General features: G+C 44.8%; 1 protein-coding gene across 10 annotated transcripts in view; it reads left to right on the plus strand.

Moving 5' to 3' along the window:
- Window positions 1–21,690, plus strand: part of PPP2R3A (protein phosphatase 2 regulatory subunit B''alpha) — a 207,609-nt gene that overhangs the window by 60,307 nt on the left and 125,612 nt on the right. For 3 of the 10 annotated variants that reach the window (XM_073576479.1, XM_073576476.1, XM_073576484.1), the window contains exon 2: window positions 12,327–12,498. The exons of 6 other annotated variants lie outside the window; for them this stretch is intronic. The gene's annotated coding sequence lies outside the window, so the exon portion shown is untranslated. Of the gene's footprint in view, window positions 1–12,294; window positions 12,499–21,690 lie in introns of all 10 variants that reach the window. One more of the 10 variants, XM_073576481.1, reaches the window with a different exon arrangement.

Here is a 21,690-nt window from a genome sequence, read left to right on the forward strand (position 1 = left end):
AAAACGTGGGGATTACCCATTTTTGTCAGACAATCACCACATGTTTTGTCAGTGTCTAAAAGCAACAAAAAATGGAGCTGTGGGGGTCCTGAACATGTCACTCGAGCAGGCGCGATACTTGGTGCATACCCGAGCACTTGTGCTCATCATTAGTCCTCTCGAAAGGTTCGCAATGAAGCCTCTGTATTTTAAAGGGGTCCTAGAATCCATAAAGGGGTTCCTCTGACCTGTCTGATTTAGGAATTGCTTGTATTTTCAATAAAAATAAAACCCCATTATAGACGAGCCTTTTATACTAGTATATTAGTTTAGTATAGTAATAAATTGACAAGTGGGTGTTCTCTCTATTGGGCATTACCCGCTGACCGACCACGCCGTGTATGGCTTTATCTGCTGAAGATGAGGTGAAGTTTAAGTGCACGATTACGGCGGGGAGGAATGTCAGCGGGGGCTGCAGGACAGTGGAATTTAGTGGAAGGTCCTTGGTGAATAATAATAAAGCAGCTAACATCATTTTCACGATGATCCCATAAGGCTATGTGCACACGCTGCGGATTGGTCTGCGGATTTTTATCTGCGGAACCACAGGTAAAACCGCAGGTAAAATGACCTGCGGTTTTCCCTGCGGTTTATCACCTCTACAATGGAGGAGATGGTAAACTGCAGCAAAATGCGCAGAAAAGAAGTGACATGTCATTTCTTTCTGCGGATTCAAAACCGCAGCTTTTCCGCAGCTAGAAATCCGCAGCATGTGCACTGCAGATTGTAAATCTCATAGGCTTACATGCTACTGTACGCTGTCTGCAGAACTGCTGCAGATCCGCTGCGGCCAAAACCGCAGCGGATCCACAGCAAAAACCGCAGCGTGTGCACATAGCCTAAAAAGCGAGCTTTCTGCACTGTATTATCTGCTGCCAGAAGGCAGATCTCTCTCTCCCGGACGGAGGAGTGGTCCCCTGGAAGACTAATAATCCTCACTGCCTGTGGCCCCTTGTGTTTCTAGGCTTGAGGAGCTGTTTTGATCTTCCTTTTCTTGGTTGCTAAGTGAAATTGAATTCTCCCAAGTATCCGCACAAAGCTGACTAGGAAGACATTGCGACATCTTGACAAGCTGGGGCTAAGTGGGACAAGATCAGCATTGGACCTGGAGGGCATCCAGCTTTTGTAGTGAGATCATATATCCACTGTCGAGGTCTCGCTTTCCTGACACCACGCATTGCAGATGCTTCCTTCAGTTGTCAAGGCCGTTCGGTAGCAGAAATATGAACTTCAGCTGAGAAGTGTATTTAACACAACGTGTTAAACTCCGGCCATTGACTTCTGTGTGTCTGTACGCTTCTACTTCATCTTTCCTGCCCCCTGGTAGTAATGATGATGGGTGGGATGCCAGCTGATGCGTTATCCTGTGCGATATATTCACTGGCATTGCAGAAGGTTGGCGGCACACATCTGTGCCCAAGCATCTCTGGTTACTCACTGCACAATTATCTGGATCCTACACATAAGAAGGCACGGGCAAAAAACAACCTGTTCTAAGATCCTGTGTATGAAAAGTATTGGGACCCTCCATGTTACACACAGAGGAACTTTTATGGCATCCCATCATAATAAATCCACAGGAATTAATATGGAATGGGGGCCACCTCTTGTGGCCGTAAAGACGTCCACTCTTCTGGGAAGTCTTTCCACAAGATTTTGAAGGTATCTGAGGGATTTTTTGGCCCATTCATCCAGAAGAGCATTTGCCAGGTGAGACACTGATGTTGCATGAAAGGATCTGATCTGGCTCAATCTGTTCTAGTTCATCCCAAAAGTGTTGGATGTTGCCTGTCAAATTCTTTCTCGCCAAACTTCCCCCAACCATGTCTTTCATGGAAATTGCTTCGTGCACTGGGGCACAGTCATGGGGAACAGAAAAGGACCTTCCCAAATTTTTTCCTCAAAGTTGCAAGTTAAAATTAACCAAAATGTCTTGATATGCCAGATTAAAGGGAACCTGTCACCCCCCCCCCCCCCCATGGCGTTTTTAACTAAAAGAGCCACATTACTGCTGCATTCTGTCAAGGTGTCTCTTTTAGTTGGGGTCCCTTCCACCGCTGAAAGAATCGTTTCTATAATTTGTCACTCATGCCTCTAGTTTGTCTGGGGTTTCAGGTCATCCCCCCCCCTCCCCCCCCCCCCGGGACACAGGCGCATCACAGCCATCAGTTAGCGCTGCCCGTCCACTGACACATGATGTCTTCCTTCTCGCGCCTGCGTGGACGCGCGACCCGAAATCCCGCCCCACAGTGTGAATAAATCAGAAGAGACTGCGGGGTGGGATCTCGGGCCGCACGTCCACGCAGGCGCGAGAAGGAAGACCTCATCTGGTGCCAAGAAACCAGATTACAGTGCAGGCACCGGGTAAATAACTGAACGCTGGGGAGGCGGCGCCCAGAAGAATGGAGGAAATGACTGATGGCTGTGATGCGCCTGTGTCTGAGGGTAAAGAGCTGCCCCCCGGACAAACTAGAGGTATGAGTGACAAATTATAAAAACGATTCTTTCAGCGGTGGAAGGGACCCCAACTAAAAGAGCCACCTTGACAGGATGCAGCATTAGTGCTGCACAAGGTGGCTCTTTTACTTCAAAACGCCTGGGTGGGTGACAGGTTCCCTTTAAGATTTCCCTTGAAGTCCTGACACCTCCCCATAAAAAATAAACCCCCAAAATTATCCCTCCTCCCTTTTCAGATGGCACAATACAGTCAGGCAGGTATCGTTCTCCTGGCATTCACCAAACCTGGACTTGTTCCTCACATGCCAGATAGAGAAGTGTGAGCTGTCGCTGCACAGAACACGTCTCCACTGCTCTAGAGTCCAGTGGCATCTTTACACCACTCCATCCGATGCTTGGCAGTGTGCTTGGTAATGCAAGGTTTGCATTCACCTGCTTGGCTATGGAAACCTGTGCAGTGAAGCTCTTGACACACTTTTTCCCAGAGGAGGTTTGGACTGTAGTCTGCTACTTCATGCCTGTAGTTCCTAAACGCTTCCATTTTTCAATTATGCCATTCACAGTTGATGGTTGAATATTTAGGAGGGGAGAAATGTCATGAACGGACTTGATACACCTGTAACGCGTATCACCGTGCTGCTATCGATGAGCTCTCTAGAACAAGCCATTTTTAAATACATGTTTGCACAGGCAGAGGGCATGGTGAGACGCTGGATTTTAAGTACCGGGGCAATGGGATGAACAAAAACCCTGACTCTAATTATTAAGATTTGTGTCCCTTTACTTTTGTCTGTATATTTAACATGGTAAAGTGCACTCATCTGAATTGCCATCATATGATCATAAGTTGTAAACTGTTATATAATGTGATGAACCTTTATAAAAATGGCCTTTTACTTAACAAAATTCTTCTCTTCTTTACTCCCTTTAGTTGTGCAGGGAGTGCTGAAAATATGACCATGACTATACAGTGTCATACAGCGGAGAATGCTTTGTACATTGCCTCTGAGTCATGTAGTCATGAGTCATTGGAGCCCGTGAGTTACAATGTGGCTGCGGCTCACACAGTGATGCAGGTTGGGACATATTTAGACAGAAACGTGGATGCCAATCAATGTCAGCTTGTCTCCCACCCCCTGCAGAGCGTGGCGTGCAGCTCCAGCGCCGATGTCTGCCCTCTGTACAGCGCTAAATGATGCTTGTCAGGTGTAGGAGCCACACTGCAGCTGGTCTTACTGTTGTGGTGCATGTTTTATATTGTAATCAGAGATCATATAGAAGCTTTTTAAGATTTTTTTTTTTTTTCATAATTGTCCTTAACTGTTATTAGTGTTGTCGGCTGTGGACCTGTGTTTTCCATGTGTTTTATAAGGGCATGTTTAATGGGTCAGTGGGGTGTCGAGAACCAGTGTCCATTAAGACCACTGATTTCTACTGGAATCACTGCATTCAGTTTTTTCCTTGTAATTCCTAAGAAAATTCTCTTTTAAAAATTGTCATCCCTGTGATTACAGCTGATTTAAAATGGAGTCCTGGCAATAGAACAATGATGTCTTCAAAGAGGACCCCCTCAATTAGTAACAGGGGTTCAATCCCTTTAATGAGGACTCATTTTATTTGTTCTCTAGTAGTTGTCTGTTTTAGTAATGACTTGTACTCCGTATAAAATACCTCATGCCGCATTGTGCCATTCCTCTGCTGCTCCACCTGGCAATGTACAAATAAACTGGAGGTTTCCCGTGTCAATCGGGGGTGGTTGTACGCATGCTGTCACTTCCCAGTCACTGATGTCAGTTTACAGGAGCCATAGTTGCCAATAGTCTTGAATTTATCGTCACGGTCCCGAATTTTCAAAAATAAGTCTGGCAAACTAGGGACCACAAATGTTCAAAACCCTGTCCTAACGTGGGTGGTTCAACTCCGGTGATGTTCCTGGGGGCGAAACTCAAGTGTAGTCTTCAGGAGCGCACTGCTCCGAACTCTCGCTGATTCCTGTTTGCCAGGCACAGTGCACTCCTGAGGATGGATAGTTTAAGCCAGCACCATTGTTGGGCCTCTGGCCCTACCTATGTGCTCCACCATGCTACAAGCAGAGGAAGATTTTCAGCAATCCGGTCTGCCTCAGAGCAGCTCTTACAAGCTGTATGAAAGAGTTTGTAAGCACTGCATATGCTTGGCCACCTGTGATGGACAACGAGCATGAACAGGTAAAGTAAAAGTTCCTCCTTTCTTGGGAACCAAGAGCATTTTTAATAACTAGTGAAATTCAAAGTTGCATGTTTTCACAAGCGCTGTGTAGTTTAACCATTTGTGATGAGACTTGGGGACCCTTACACAATATATAGCTGTTGACCGAACCATTGATGGCCATCTCTTCCGACTCCTCCATACACGCCATAGGTTATACTGAGCTTCTCCTGTTCTTGCTATGAGAGAGCTTCTGCCAGACTTCTCTGGCGGTGGCTTATCTCACAGACGAAAAGGATCAGCAGCCTGAAATTGTACATGATGGATCCTTTCCTTCCCCTACATACTCTTTTGGCAGAGAGTTGAGAGGCTCCCATACATGTTAGACTGTCGGCTGAATCTGGCCAATGTTAGTCTAATGTGTATCGGTGGCTTAACCCTTTAAACACCCCAACTAAATATATGGTGAGTTTGCAGAAATAACAGTGGAACATCACAATGCAGATTTCTGAGAAGAGACGCTCCGGATTTACCTAGACGGTACTAATACGGCCCCATCAGGAGGGCGCTTTCATATGGTCACGTGTTTGCTGTGATGTTGTTTTGCTTTTATTACTGTTTTTTTTTTTTTTTTTTCTTGTAAAATAACCAAACATGAACTGGACCTTTTTACTCCAGAGATCTCCATTTGTTTTTAACTGCAGTCACCTGGAAAATGTTTTTTGCCCTTGGAAAAGTGGATTAATGTGTTTTGTGCCCATTAAAAATAACATGCCTAATTAAACCCGAGAACCTGTACCTGGAAATGGATAATTAAATCTAGCGCTGGTTAATTTTCACCCATAAACCTCGCCCCCTTCACACTGGCAGAGAGTTCACTTTGTGCGCGGAACAACTTATTTTTTGCAGAGGTGGTTGACTTGAGAATGACCCTTGTATGTCGGCTGGTAGCCATGTACCTCTTGTTCTGAGAGTGTCCTTACAAATGTGCTAGGTCAGGCTGCTCCTACCTCGGCTACTCCTGCTGCAAAACCTGTTATGTGCTCACTCCGCCATGGAAGGGGGCGCAGGCGGATCTGCTTATTTATGGCTTCGAGGCTCCTGGTACGCTTCAGGTTATTCTACAAATCTGCCTGTTTCTGGACTGCGGTTACTATATTACCAGTATGTAGCTTCCTGCGTCTATCTCTAACAGGAGGCAAATCAAAAGGACCATACACAACGCCACCAATAGAAAAGTCGGGGGACACAAACTGTATACAACTACAGTGGCATGTAAAAGTTTAGGCACCCTGTGTACATCATTTTTGCATCGGCCCAATGCAAAAGTTTGGACACTCTTGGAGATTTGTATGCTCAGACCACAGTTTCACACCTTAATTAGCCTGTTAGGGTTATGGTTTATTCACGATCATCATTAGGAAAGACCGGGTGATGCAAATTTTCCAGCTTTATAAAAACCCAGTCTCCTCTAAGCTTGTGTCAAAAAAATAGCAGCCACGAGTTCTTCTAAGAAGCTGCCTAGTACTCTGAAAATGAAAATGGTGGATACCCACAAAGAACGAAAAGGCTATAAGAAAAGAGCAAAGCGTTTTCAGGCTGCACTTTCCTCAGTTCGAAATGTAATTAAGAAATGGCAGTTACCAGGAACAGTGGAGGTCAAGATAAGGTCTAGAAGACCAAGCAAAATTTCAGTTATAGCTGCTTGTAGGAGAGAGGCAAATCATAACCCCCACTTGACTGCAAAAAAGCCTTCAGAAAGATTTAATAGACTCTAGAGGTGTGGAAATTGTTCTACTGTTCAGAGAGACCTGTATAATTATGACCTTCATGGAAGAGTTGTCAGAAGAAAACCTCTCTTGCGTCTTCCACATAAAATTCAGCATCAGAAATATGCAAAAGAACATCTAAACAAGCATGATCCAGTTTGGAAACAAGTCATGTGGACTGATGAGGTTAAAATAGAACTCTTTGGCCACAATCATCAAAGGTATGTGTGGAGAAAAAAGGGCACAATTTCAGGAAAAGAACATCTCGACAACCATTAAGCATGAGGTGGATCAATCATGTTTTGGAGGTGTTACAGCCAATGGCACAGGAAACATTTCACGGCTAGAGGGAAGAAAGGATTCAATGAAATTACAACCAATTCCTGATGCAAACATAACACCATGTGTAAAAGAGCTAAAGCTGAAAAGAGGATGGCTTCTACAAATGGATAATGATCTTAAATGCACGTTAAAATCCACAATAAACTACCTCAAAAGGCGCAACCTAAAGGTTTTACAATGGCCCTCACAGTCCCCTGATCTGAACATCATTCAAAATCTGTGGCAAGACATCAGAATAGCAGTGCATGCATGACAGCCCAGGAATCTCAGAAGTGGAAGAATTGAAAGACTCTTGTCTGGCTACAAAAAGCGTTTACAAACTGTGATACTTTCAAAAGGGGGTGCTACTAGATACTAACCTTGCAGGGTGCCCAAACTTTTGCATCAGCCCATCTTCCTTTTTGTAATCTTTAAAATTTAAAAGCTGAAAATGTGTTGTTTTTTTTTTTTTTTTGTTTGCTTAAAATACAAATGAAATGTCATCGCTTAACTTTATTTTAGGCCTTTTAGAGATTATTTCATCTTTTAACTTGCTTAACTTCACAATTAGTGTCCGTCACATTTTAAAGGCAAAAATAAGGGAAATCTCATGAATACATTATACTGGTTTCACACTGCATATGTGGTTTGTGTTTGGCAAATATTCAGGGAAAGCTCATCATTAGAGATGGTCGAACCCGAACAGTAAAGTTCGGCATCCATACCGAACACCTACTGTTCGGGCACGGACACCGTACACTGAATTCACCAGGAAGTCCGTGTTACCCTTCGGGTTTGGTTGCCCGAACACCGGGTGTTTGTTGCGCTGTCATGTGCCTGGCAGCGAGGCAAACACTGCTTCTGATCGGCGGTGAAATTATTACAGCTGGTCAGAGAGCCGCGGTTCCCACGCGGTCAAAAGACATTGTGAGCATTCAGCTGTGATCGGAGCTATAAAGTTTACCTCCGGTCACTGGTGTCAGCTGATGGGACAACAGCTCCCATCGTCTGACACCTGCTACCGCTAATTAGAGTGAGAGCAGGAGCGGTGGATGGGAGTATTCATCAGCTGCTCCTGCGCTGTTAATGAAAAAAACAAAAAAAAAAACTGCATGGGTCCCCCTGTATTTTAGCTGACCATCCAGGCAAAACTCACATCTGGGGGCTGCAATCCTCAGCTGTCAGCTTCAGTAAGGTTAGTAGGTATCAAGAATAGAGAGGTCCCCACGCTGTTTTTTAATAATTGTTTTCTCACTGTGCTAGTGGGGATCTCACCGAGGTCACCACAGTTCAGCCCGACTGAGAACGGAGCGTCAGTGACCGGACGTAACCTCTATGACGTCGCCACCAGTCACTGAGGCTGCGCTCGCAGCAGTACGGGCACCAGTGGTTCTCAGCCTGGACAGACGCATCTTGGCATCGTCCAGGTTGAAAACTGTTTATCCCCCAGACATGGATTACGGCGTCGGACAGAACGACGGACAGGTGTGGTATATTGTTGTTTTTTTATTTTACTTATATTACAGGAGAACAAGGGCTTTGCTAGGATTAGGCGTTTAAATAAAAATGGAAAACTGTGTTTTAGTCTTATTTCTAATAAAGGACTTGATTCTGGCTTTGTCTTTATTTACCATTCACCTGTAGGATTAGTAATGGATATGTGTCTTATAGACGCCTCTCCATTGCAAGCCATGGGCTTGATATCACCTGACAATACAGAGGTGACATCAACCCCACAAATATAAACCCCACTTGCCACCGCTACAGGGCTAGTGGGCAGATCCGGGTAAAGTGCCAGAAATGGCACATCTAATAGATGTGCCTTTTCCGGGTGTCTGCAGGGTGCTATTTTTAGGCTGGTGGGGGGAGGCAGGCAATATCCATGGTCCCTTACCAGCCTGAGAATACCAGCCCCCAGCTGTCTGCTTTAGCAAGGATGGTTGTTACAAATGGGGCGGGCCCCATGCTGTTTTTTTTTTTTTTTTTTTTAATTCTTTTACTTACAGCGCAGGAGGGGCTGATGAATACTCCCATCCGCCGCTCCTGCTCTCACAGTAATGAGTGGCAGCAGGTGTCGGATGATGGGATCAGTAGTCCCATCAGCTGACACCAGTGACCGGACGTTAACTTTACAGCGCCGATAACAGCTGACCGCTCACGCTGTCTTTTGACAGCGTGGGAACCGCGGCTCTCTGACAGGCGGGGAGGATTTCACGGCCAATCAGAAGCGGTGTTTGCCATGCTGTCATGCACATTGCAGCTCAGCAAACACTGGATGTTCGGGCCCCCCATTCAAGTGAATGGGGTCCAGGTACTGGTCTGGAACCCGAACTTTTTGGAACTGTTCAGCCGAACACTCCGGGCCCGAACATTCAGGTGTCCGCCCATCTCTACTCATCATTGATCCGTAATGGGGTGTCCTTTTCGGCATACCCTTTCAGCTGTAAAGGAAAGTAGAAGAATTGATGTTTTCCTATATAAAATGACAACACAAAACATATACTGTGCAATGTATTTTACAACCGTACCATATGGAAAACCTCTGACTTGTTATACCTATACAGTCACACAAGGGGCATGCTGGGAATCTTTTTACTGATTTATCTCGCCAACAAAAACATCAGACACAGTCTTGTACAAATTTATAGCATCTAACACTTGCAATTAATGTGGAGTTATTGCTTCTTGGGGAGAATATGGAGCTGTTGGCAGCATACATTGATGCAACTGATGCCCTCTATACACAGACTAATGTTGGATTAATGCCATGTACCCAACTTTCCTTACCTGGAGAGTCACATTCAGCTCTGAAAGAGGGTCTGTAGCCATATCCAGGCCATCTCCCCCTTTCTCATGGAGTAGGGACATCCTGCTACCACGACTGAAGCCAACGACACCTAAAGCCCCCGTTACCAGTATAATCACAGCCATAGTTTCCCCATCACACCAAGACCTGCCGCCCTCCATCATAGGCCACATCTTTACATCCAGGCGTTCCCACCTTATACCAATACGTTGTTCTATCTTCAAGCACTCCGTCCACTGTGTCGCATCCAGCTCCCAGCACCTCCAATGGGCAGGATTACTCTATCTCCAGTTTACTATACTCCCCAAGGCCAGTATATGCATACAGATCTGCTCTTCTATGTGGAGATACTCACAAAGGTCACCATCTGGAGACATGGACCAAACCACGAGCCGAACCAACCTGGCCGACAGCCACGAGCTGCAAACCATAGGCCTGTGAACTACATGTGGCTCCCGAGCCACAAGATGGGGGCCTCTGGTTTAATTTGTATTGGTCACTGGCTGACTGATGGTCAAGAGACATGTTGATCGTGTATGTCTGATTTCTGACCACTGATCAGTGAGTGGCCTTACTGTAGGACCCCCATGGAAGAAGGCACACAAGCCGAAACGCGTGTAGGGGTCATGGCACCGCAGGTCTGAGGTAACTGTTTATTACCATCATGTTCTTTTTGCCCTCTTTTCTTTCCACTACTTTTTGGTGATATTCACTGGTGGCCCTATACTTTTGTTACAGTGATCTGGTACTTACCTGTTATATATAAGATAATCCTTTACTCGTCCCACTATGGGGAAATTCAGCGCATTACAGCAGCAAGGCAGGAACAAGTACAGATACAGATGCATAAAGGCATTACATTGACAGTAGGTACCGTATATACTCGAGTATAAGTCGAGTTTTTCAGCCCTCTTTTGGGGCTGAAAAAGACCCCCCTCGACTTATATTCGGGTCACGGTGCCAACTTACCTGGTCCCCGTCATCTCCGCGGTCCCAATCGTCTCCGCGGTCCCCGGTGTTCGTCTGCGGTCCCCTGCAGTGTCCTGGCGGCGGCGGGTGATGATAGGGCCGCGGCGGCGTTCAAAATCTCTGCGCGCCGCTCTCTCCTGTCCTCTGGTAGTGACGTGCAGGGGGCACGATGAAGTGGAAAGCACGCGCCCTCTGCCTGAGTCACTGAAGAGCCGGCGACTCTCAGGAGCAGCTGTCATCAATGTAGGTGAGTATATAGTGGGTTTTTTTTTTTTTTTAAATTCCAGCAGGAACAGCAACATGATAGGATTACTAGTAATCCTATCACTTTGGGGGCAGCATTACGGTATTTGGGCCACTATTCACTGTGCAGCATTTATGGGGGGGGCATACTGTATGTTGTGCAGCATTATTTGGGCCAGCAAATAATGCTGCACAACATACAGTATGCCCCCATAAATGCTGCACAGTGTATGTTGTGCAGCATTATTTGGGCCAGCATTCACTGTGCTGCATTTTGGCGGCATACTGTATGTTGTGCAGCATTAAATTTACCAGTATCTTCGGCAATTCCCACCCTAGACTTATACTCGAGTCAATAAGTTTTCCCAGGTTTTTGAGGCAAATTTAGGGGGGTCGACTTATACTCGGATCGACTTATACTCGAGTATATACGGTAGGTACATATACAAAAAAAAGATACAACCGGACTATCACAACTTTGGATCTATCAGTTCACTGTTTGGGTCGTTCTCCGTTTTGGACAGTGCTGGTTATACAGCCTAACTGCAGCAGGAAGGAAGGACTTTCGATAGCGCTCCCTCTCACATTTAGGATGAAGTAGCCGGTCACTGACAGTACTGCACATCTTTGTCACGGTCTCATGCATGGGATGGGAATCATTCTGCACCAAGTAGCTCACCTATATGTTGTTACAAATAGGCATCTTGAACTTATTTCTTGTTCTTCTGACCTGCGGTCCCACTTTTGGTGGTTCTCACTGCCTGATCACCCCTTTTGGACTATTGTTGTATGCTTTTTAATACAATTTTTTTTTTTTTAATCAACTATCATATTTTAATGACTTTTGGTTCATCTATGTGCATTTTTTCTTTATATTCTCATGCACTGAACTTCTCAACTTAATCCCCCCATGTGGGGACAAGTGTTTATAATTCATCAACACTGTGCATTGTTATCTACATCTGATGTAATATTACTGTAGGTCTTGTACGACCATGCGTTCGTTCTGCATACCCCCTGCCTTTTGTACGGTAAGTGATTCTCCTAATGGACACAGTAGCATGCCGTGTGTCGTCTTGGCTTCTGATTCCTAAACTTGAAGGTTTTCCCTTCTTTGTTTAATTTATAAGCGGAGAAACTTTTTCTCAACTGTAAAGAAAAAATGAAAATGGTAATGACTATTGTGCATGGTTTTATCTGCCATCACTCAGCTGGTACATGACATCGGTTTTCTCTTTTTGTGCAATTATACAAAATTAATATTAAGCACACGTCTCTTCGTTCTTGGTTTAGAATGAGGAAATGTAATTTTGTTGCGAGGTGGATGGCGCGGATATCCAGTAAGACTATCTATACCGGACTATGCCAGCTATGCTCACATGACGCGTGACTTCTCAAATATAGACCACGATAGCAGCCTGACATATGTCATGGATTATTACTATGCTGCGTCACCACGTAGTTATTTGGAGATGACGAGGTGTCGTACCCATTGTGTTACAGCCCAGGTCACCGCTCTTCTCATTCTCTGCCAGTTTACCAGCTGATAGGAGATCCTAGGATCATTATGGAGAACATCGGTCCTGCTGATTTAAGGGAAGATGGCTGCTAAACCTCCATCTAGTGAGATTTGGAGATTACGTTGGCAATGCAAGGTTACGTTGCAAGGATGGTCCTGAAACCATTGCAAGAAAATCCGAGTCAGGGGTAAGTGTGGAGTGTAATGATGTATGGGGGGGGTAGAGTAATACTTATCATATGTTCATAAAACTTTACCTACGGCCAGTCCTGACACCCCCCCCACGGATCGAAAACCTAAGCTCCCATTGCGGGGTGATGTTAAACATCTACAGGAAAAAATGGTGTACAGCAGAAGTAGCTGAGCGGGGTGAGACCTAGTTTGTGAGAAAGTATTTGGTGTAGTTTTAATTTATTTAATTTTTTTTTTTTGGGGGGGGGGGAAATTTGTGCTTTTTCATTGCTAAAAAGTCCAGTGGGTGGTCTTATTGGAGACTGACGGGCTTCCCTGTATCATGGCGTATAGAGAGAGCTGTCAGTAGAGCCACCCAAAGGAGAGAGAGATATATATATATATATATTCTCATTATATAACTTTATATTTATGATCAGTGGTTAAAAAAAAAACAAACCCTGAAGCCTCATGGACAGCACTGAGAAGATTGTAATTCAGCTGGGCTGTTCAGAATACCTTTTTTTTTTTCCTCTACATGGACCAAATGTCGCCATGAAAAGAAATTGCAGCCCTCACTAGTCTCTAACTTATTTCAGATGAGGCTTGCCTATTGATGCTTGTGAAAATCAATCGCGCTCTCGTTTTCTGTTTTTTACGGATACATTGCAGTTCTTAGCATATAAAACTTTGTGTATCTCCTGACACATATAAATGATTGGCAATAGATTCTAAAACCTGGACATACCAGCGACAATACAGGATGAAAAATCATCACTTTTTTTTTTTTTCTAGCACAAAATCTGCTGATCTTAATATGCTTATGTGAGCACAGCCTTACATAGTGTTGTTCAGAGGTCATAAAAGCTCTCCGGAGGACATTAGGTTTGTGTTGTGCAGTATATCACTTGTAAGGCCACGTTCACACACTCAGCATGTGGTCAGTATTTGACATCAGTGTCTGTAAGCCAAAACCAGGAGAGGAACAACCAGAGGAAGAGTATAATAGAGACACGTCACCACTTCTGGATTTATCACCCACTCCTGGTTTTCGCTTACAAATACTGACGTAAAATACTGAAGTGTGAACGTGGCCTACCTGGGATATCCATGGGAGCCGGTTATGTCAAAAATCTGTCCTCAGCTCTGCTATGTCTTGGGAATACCTGGTGAGCATATGTGATTGCCGGATCCAAGAGAACTATTGGCATTAGTAATGCTTTTATTCAATACGTGGACAAAAGAGAAGACAAATACAAAGTCTTCTCCTTTGGGTCCACATCTAACTCAGACAGCCGGAGATGACCTGGTCCTGCTACATTGCATGAGAGTGGGCACGGACCCCAACGATCGGGAAGAGCAGCGTTTTGGACACAGCTCACCTGTGCTGCATCCATAACGTTCTCCATTAAATCCCATGCACTGTGCTTGTATAGACATCCCACACCCACTGTGCGTCTATTTAACGCTGCGTAAGCTCACCCACAGTGCGGGTTTACGAGCCGAAGCGTGTCAGTTATCTGCTGCGCAGTCTCGCCCATTGCCATTCATTAGATGCGATGAATCCACATGGTTCGCTGAACACATGCAGATTTAACTGCGTGATTAGAACGCCATTTCCTAATCGTGGACACACAGCCGTAAAGGGACTCTGTCACCAGGTTTTGGCTGCAGCTTTGTAAAAATGTAGTTTGCCTGCTGCAGATCTAGCAGTAAGTGAAATATTCCTGGAATCAGGGTCTCTGTCTCTACATTATGCTGCTCTCAGAATAGGGGGCAAAAACCTCCCCTGTCAGCTAATTCATGCTGCCCGAACTATGTGCACCACAAATCAGACACGGGCAGTGTTATTTCAGCCTTGCATGTGTTACAACATACTTTTACATTCCAGCTGGTGACCACGTGCAGGGAGACACCTGTCCGTCAATGGAAGCAGGTCAGGAAGAAACCGCCATGCAGCTGCCTTGGACTAGTTGACTTGGGGGGGCTTGGTTGACTTGGGGGGGCTTGGTTGACTTAGCATAGTCCCCAAACATATTTTCAAAGTATGTTTTCTCTGCAACCCACAGCTTTTCAGAGTAAAAACTACATGGTTGTAAGAATGAAGCCAGTGACTGTTTCCTGCTGCCTGTGGTTTGGGCAGCATTGATCACCTGACAGGTTCCCTTTACATAAGATATTCAGGATTTACACCGCCTGGCTGCAAAAGTTACCATGTTAGGTGTGAGAGGTTCGCTCTGATAATAGAGCATGTGCCCATGTGTGTTTATTGATGACCTGATGTGGTCCTCCGCCATGACACTTCTGTTCTTTACGACCCGCTGTCCACCACTATTGTACTCCTCTATCATCACACTGTACAATTATTTTTTTTTTTTTTAAACTCCCGGTCTGAGAATTTACAGACTGATCCAGCCACAAGAAAAGGGCATAACATGGGGCGACATGTGTTTCTCCTCCGGTAAGATTGTCGTCAGGGAAGTGACCTCTGACTTGCTATACCGCTTTGTGTTACTAGGGCAGCGGAGGAGCTGGTGCTGAGGAGGCCTTTTTCCCACGCGAGTGCTGAAAGCCTTCAGTGTGAGCAAAGGAAACTTCTGGAAGTGTTGACTAGAAAGCTCTCCATTGAGGAGTCAGTCCAAGTCCCGATACTCGCCACCCAGTGTGTGCGGTGCGGCCCTCAGCCATTTACATCACATGTGATCTAAAAGATATACTACAGCCAGGAGGCTTCAAGGGACAATGTGCAGCTTGGGCCCAGAATCTAGTTCTTTCTTTTATGTCACTTGTATATTTCTTTAAGGAATTTTCACATAAATTGAAGTCCTGAGTAATGACAATGGAGGAGCAGTAATGAGGAGCGCTAAGTCACTCCCATGGCCTCAAGAGAGGATGAAATATAGTTTTCTTTCTATTTTCTTCTCGGTGACATGTATCAGGACAATAGACTACAGCTAAGGCCACGCTCACACTCTCAGTATTTGGTCAGTATTTTACCTCAGTATTTGTAAGCCAAAACCAGGAGCGGGTGATAATACAGAAGTGGTGACGTGTCTCTATTATACTTTTCCTCTGATTGTTCCTCCTGGTTTTGGCTGATGTAATACCGAGGTAAACTCGCCAAATACTGAACACGGCCTAACGTTCACTAACAACTTTGGTGCCATGCAACTTGGGTTTGCGCTTATATTTTTGGGCTTTTCTACCTGGGCTCTCTGTTATGGGACAATATGTTTAAAGAGAAGCAGTCAGCATGATGTAGGGGCTGAGAACCTGATTCCCGCAATGTCACTTGCTGATCTGCATGCCGTTATTTTGACACAATCCCTGTTTTCTCTGCTGCACATCTAGCAGAGTCCTGTATAACCCCTCACATCACTGATTTACAGCTTTCTGTTTACGATGTGTATTCATAGAAAACCGCTAGTCAGTGGTGGGAGCGGGGTTACACAGAACAGTTGACTAGGAGGCAAGAGACATTTAGACCTGTAGTGAAAATCCCATGCTGATAAAGCACTGATTTTATTGAAACTGCAACAGAGTCCAGTAAGTGACACATCGCTGGAATCTGGGTCTCTGCCTCTGTATCATGCTGTTCTTAGATTACATAGCAAAAACCTGCTGTCAGATCCCATTTAAGAATCTGCATGCACATGCATATACATACGTACACATATATACATATGTATGCTCCCGAGTATTGTATCTATTTTGGTCTGTGGCTTTATAGTTATGTGATGGCTTTTGGGCTCTTCTCATTTCTGCTCTACTCTTTGATGTATTCAAGCCCTTTGAATTGCATTTTGTGAGTGGGCACCGCACAATTGAGTTATTTAAAGGGTATAATAACATCGTCACGTACTCTTCCTCTTCCCTGTCCATCACTGTGTCTCCGCCGTTGCACTACTGATTTCTCGAGCAGAGATGTCGCCTGGCTTCATGAGCTAGAGCCGCCTACATCAGCAGAGCCGCTGAGTTCCGTGATTGTCTGCAGTGCTGTTGACATGACATCATCACTGCTGAAGTACGCAGTCACCGGATCGGCAGCAGGGATACAGCGACGGATTGGAGGAAGTCTGAATTTATGCTTGATTTTTTTTTACAGGCAAAATGTTGGAGGTGGAAATCCCATTTAATGAAAAATAGTGATGATATAAATAGAATATTTTTACTACACTTTTTTTATCAGTGGCATCACCAGGCAATTAATTGGACAATACCTGGGCATATGCCACTAGAGAACGTCTGCAATTTAAGCAGTCAGTATTAAAAATTACCGTTCACTAGATTTTTCCTACAAAATGTTACTGATTCTGGAGCGGTTTTTCTTTTGTTCCCCTCAGTTCCAAAGTTATTCCCCCTGCTAATAGTGCAGATGTTCCCTTCAACAACTGGGCGTTGACCCCGGAACTTTTCTGCAGATATTTGTGTCTTTTCCTCTGCCACTAGCCAATCAAAATACGGCCTCACTCTGAGAGAATTTCTAAAGTACACACCCAGTTGGCTGTAGGGAAAATTTGCATCTTTATTTCCCGGGGGTGTAACTTTGGAACCGAGGGGGACAGAAGAAAAAGAGAAGCTGTTCCAGAATCAGTGGAGCAGCGCCAATTGGAGGGATTACTCGATTTTTAAAGTTCATCTTTTAAACCACAGTGGAAAGATGAATCTAGAACAATGAAAATTAGATGTTGCTGATGTTGTCAGCGTTCTCACTGGCCAAGAGTGTTTGGTGGGACGATGACTGCTCCATGAACAGCTTCCTAGGAGATCCTGAGACCCTGAGAGGTGGCAGCGCCATCTCTGTATGATGATGATGTTTATAGCTGGTATCTATGGACAGATACATGAAGTTTTAGCATTCACAGTGTGTGTCATAATGCACCAAGCGCCTGTATTGTCTTTGGTTACTGTGGAAACTGTGTATTATCTCGACTTGTGTAATATCTCCAGGAGGTGGGTTATATTTTATAAAACGGCGCAGTGTCCAACCCCACCTGGATTCATGGGAGTCTGTTTTTGTTTTTTTTTTCTTCATGGAAATAATTCCATATTTTTTGTAAGAAGAGACAGACTGGTATGTGTGTGTGAATGTATCTTTTCACTTTTGCTAACAGAACAGGCCTGGTCACGGACAGCTGCTGAGTGTAGCGGACCTATAAGCAGACGGAGGTGTCAAATAAGCACATGCCGTTTGCCTAGATGAGTTACCGATGCCGACAAGACACGTCTTTACTCAGACAATTTTATTTGTAAATTTGCAAAATGTGCAGCGCAGGAAGCACTGAGTGAATGGACTAATTCAGAAGAGCGGTTTCTCCTCGCCATGTGCGAAACAAATCTCTTATTTTACAGATGAGACTCGCCCACATTCATTGCGTAGAAATCGAGGATTGACCTTTAATCGTGCATGTCAAAACCTATATGGATGATGATAGATTGCGTATAGTATGAAAGGAAAAATACGGCGGGGATGGCTGCCAGACTAATGTGTGTGGCGGCCCCCTAACGCTCCACGAACACTTGATTTTGAGGGGAGTTAAAGGTTGGACAGTTTAAATTTCGAGTCCTGACCCTTTTGCCAGACGTTCATGTCCATGGGGAGTCAGGAGAGGTAGGTGATGGATGAATGAACGCTCATCTATCATATGTGTATGGCCAGCGTAAGGCTGTGTTTTACCCTCCCATCAGAGGCTCAGTTGGGGCTTATGTCTCAAGCCATGGAAAATGAGATTGAGGCTTGTTATGATGCAGACTGAGTCACTGTGAGCTCTGTCACACAATTTATGACCCCGTCTTATTTGAGGTGGGAACCAAAACAAAGTTGACCACATCAAGGAGCCCTCAAAAATAGGTGGGTATGGTTGATAATGATGTCTGACAAAGCACACAGTGACTCCATCACTACAGTCAATGACACTGTGGGCTGTACGCTCGAATCCCATTTTCCAGGTTTTCAGACGTAAGCCCTCACTTAGCCACTGACCGTTGGAACATAGACTTACATTCATGGTTTCTCTTTTACAAAGTTGTATTGAAGTGGAGGTTTCCCGCTCTAGGATGTGTTCTCCATGTTATACAGCGCACAGCATTGTGTTATTGGCCTGCCCACCAGGTTATCCTTATTTCATTCCTTAAAACCCCATAATATACTTAAGTATCACTTTCACCCCTTGTGGATTTGATCTGATGACTTGAACCATTAGTGGTCTACCAACCTGTGGACCTCCAGGTTTTTGGAAACAACACCCAGCAAGCCCGAATAGTCTTTCAGTGCATGCTTTTTATTGTAGCCAATAACTGGAGAGTCGTTGGTCTGCAACCAGCCCAAAAGTGAGATGTGCGTCAGGACCCTGTATCCTCACTGTGACGGGGACATGCGGTGGTCACAGGCGTCTTGTGTCTATCCAGTATAGTGGTCAGTATGGTCTATAGGTGTAATGCCTTGTTGTAGGAAACCAGGGTTCTGTTTATTTGTATCTGTGTCCTGTGTGCCTGGGCCGGTGACTTTCAGCTCCTTGTACGTATGTGTCATAAAGCGCCTGTAATCGGATACCTGGCACTTCCCATTCGGCCCATGATTCCCTCCATCTGGTTCCCTTCCTCCTTTTGGCCTTTTTATGTGATCTGGGAGGCTGTAGAGGGTGGATGGATTGGGTGGGCCGAGATTGTTCATCCCTCCTGGGAAGATGAGCCACCTGCTTCTGGAAATAAGCAATTAGACGAGGCTATCTCATTACAGTCGTAAAGTCATTTGTCTCTCAATTTGTAAAACACCTAAAAAGGAAGAAATTTCTGATCCAGTGTGAGGATTCCTGATCTTCACTCATTTTACTGATGAGGAACCAGCGAAGGGAAAAGCTTTTTTTTTTTTTTTTTTGGACTGGTCACTTTTGTCGCTTTTTCTTAATGGATACTGACGTTGGTTTCTTAGATTTTGTCGTTTTGAATAAAACATCAGGAAAAGGAGGCTGCAAAATGGATCTTGTGCATAGATAAAATCTGGTGCTGGCAGGATGGGTAAATGGGGAGTGTGAGAATGTTTAAATGTACAGGGGCTAGTATATATGACCTGGCGGTGATGACTCTGCCCCTCACAGAAGGGCCATTTCCTCCTAGATAATTGTACTAATAATAAATGTCCTTAAAAGGTTTGGAACAATTTGCCAGAATTCTTCCATGAGAACAAAGCTTTAAAGAGGTCTGCAAGATCTCTCCTGAGAGATGGAGTTTTAGCAATATATGATTCCAGTGTATATAAAAAAAAAAACTTGGACAATATCATGTGCTGCAAATGTAGTAAATAAATTCATATATTTTCCCGTGTTCGGCATCATGGAAGGGGTAAACCCCCCCCCCCCTTTTTTTTATTTTTTTTTTTATTTTTATTTTTTTCTTGGAGAGTGACATGCTTGACATGAGGGTGTAAGGAGACATATAGGCCATGCAATGCTCCTCTGGGAATTTAAATATGCAAATTAGAGTATATTTTCAGAGAGAGTACTTGAATTGTAGTGCCACCTACTGGAAGCCTTGCCATATTACTTGGGATGGAAGCCAAACAAGAAGCTCAATTTTCAGATTTTGGGGATTGCTACTTCCAATAGGTGTTACTATAGTTCAAGTTCTTCCTCTCTGAAGAGGCAATTTGCATACCGCTATTTCAGAAATACGTCTCCTTTTTAATGCTGAGGGTTTGTTTATTGATCATTTCCTTTTTTCTGAGGCATTATTGCTGTAAATCAGGCCAGCACCACATACGGCCCACGGGCCGCATACAGCCTGCGAAATGGTTTACTCTGGCCCACGGAGCTGTCCAGGAGATGCTGCTCCTTCTTATATTCAAATGTATTTGTGTCTTTCAGGCTTAAGCACGTGGCCTGGGGCAGAGGAGCGCCGTGGCCTGGGGCAGAGGAGCGCTCCTCAGCCCCGGCGTGCGCACTGCTGACCTCCTCACTTACTGCTGCTGGCAGCTCAGCACCATGGAGACAGCGGTCAACAGAAGGCGCACTAAGGAGGAGCCGAAGATTATAAATGTGTGATCATTTTGGATTATGGGAGAAGGAAGTTGATGATACCTTAAGGGCACATAATGGCGGGCAGTAGTGAAAGGTGTACAGTATAGCGGTTGGGACTTTCTGCAGATGGGGCAGTGTGTGTGAGATGGAGTGATATTCTACAGAGAGGCAGTGTGTGTAGGGGGATATTCTACAGAGAGGCAGTGTGGGGAGATATTTTGGAAAGGGGCAGTGCGTATGGGAGGAGGAATATTTTGGAGAGGAGTAGTGTGTGGGAGTGATTTCTTGTGCAGGTAGCATAGTAATTATATATTCAGGGACACAGCACAAGAGATATTTTTATTTACGGGGCAGTAGAATACTTTTTAAGGGCACTGTGTCGAAGTGCTGCCCAAGACTGAAGAGGGAAGTCACATCATGGCGCCTGTACTACATGAAGGTTCTGGTGCTGCATCATGTACAGCAATAGTGCAAGTTCCACCACTTAAAAAGATGAGAGGCGTCTGTAATTTACATCATAGGTAGACCTCGACTATGGGAGACAAACTGAGAAAAAAAAAATCCAGAAAATCACATTGTCTGTTTTTTTTTTCATTTTATTTGCATATTATGGTGGAAAATAAGTATTTGGTCAGAAACAAGCAATCAAGATTTCTGGCTCTCACAGACCTGTAACTTCTTCTTTAAGAGTCTCCTCTTTCCTCCACTCATTACCTGTAGTAATGGCACCTGTTTAAACTTGTTATCAGTATAAAAAGACACCTGTGCACACCCTCAAACAGTCTGACTCCAAACTCCACTATGGTGAAGACCAAAGAGCTGTCAAAGGACACCAGAAACAAAATTGTAGCCCTGCACAAGGCTGGGAAGACTGAATCTGCAATAGCCAACCAGCTTGGAGTGAAGAAATCAACTGTGGGAGCAATAATTAGAAAATGGAAGACATACAAGACCAATGATAATCTCCCTCGATCTGGTGCTCCACGCAAAATCCCACCCCGTGGGGTCAGAATGATCACAAGAACAGTGAGCAAAAATCCCAGAACCACGCGGGGGGACCTAGTGAATGAACTGCAGAGAGCTGGGACCAATGTAACAAGGCCTACCATAAGTAACACTACGCCACCATGGACTCAGATCCTGCAGTGCCAGACGTGTCCCACTGCTTAAGCCTGTACATGTCCGGGCCCGTCT

Source organism: Dendrobates tinctorius, unplaced genomic scaffold (genome assembly GCF_039654945.1).
Source record: "Dendrobates tinctorius isolate UK_male_01 unplaced genomic scaffold, ASM3965494v1 ptg000049l, whole genome shotgun sequence".
Taxonomy (NCBI): Eukaryota; Metazoa; Chordata; class Amphibia; order Anura; family Dendrobatidae; genus Dendrobates; species Dendrobates tinctorius.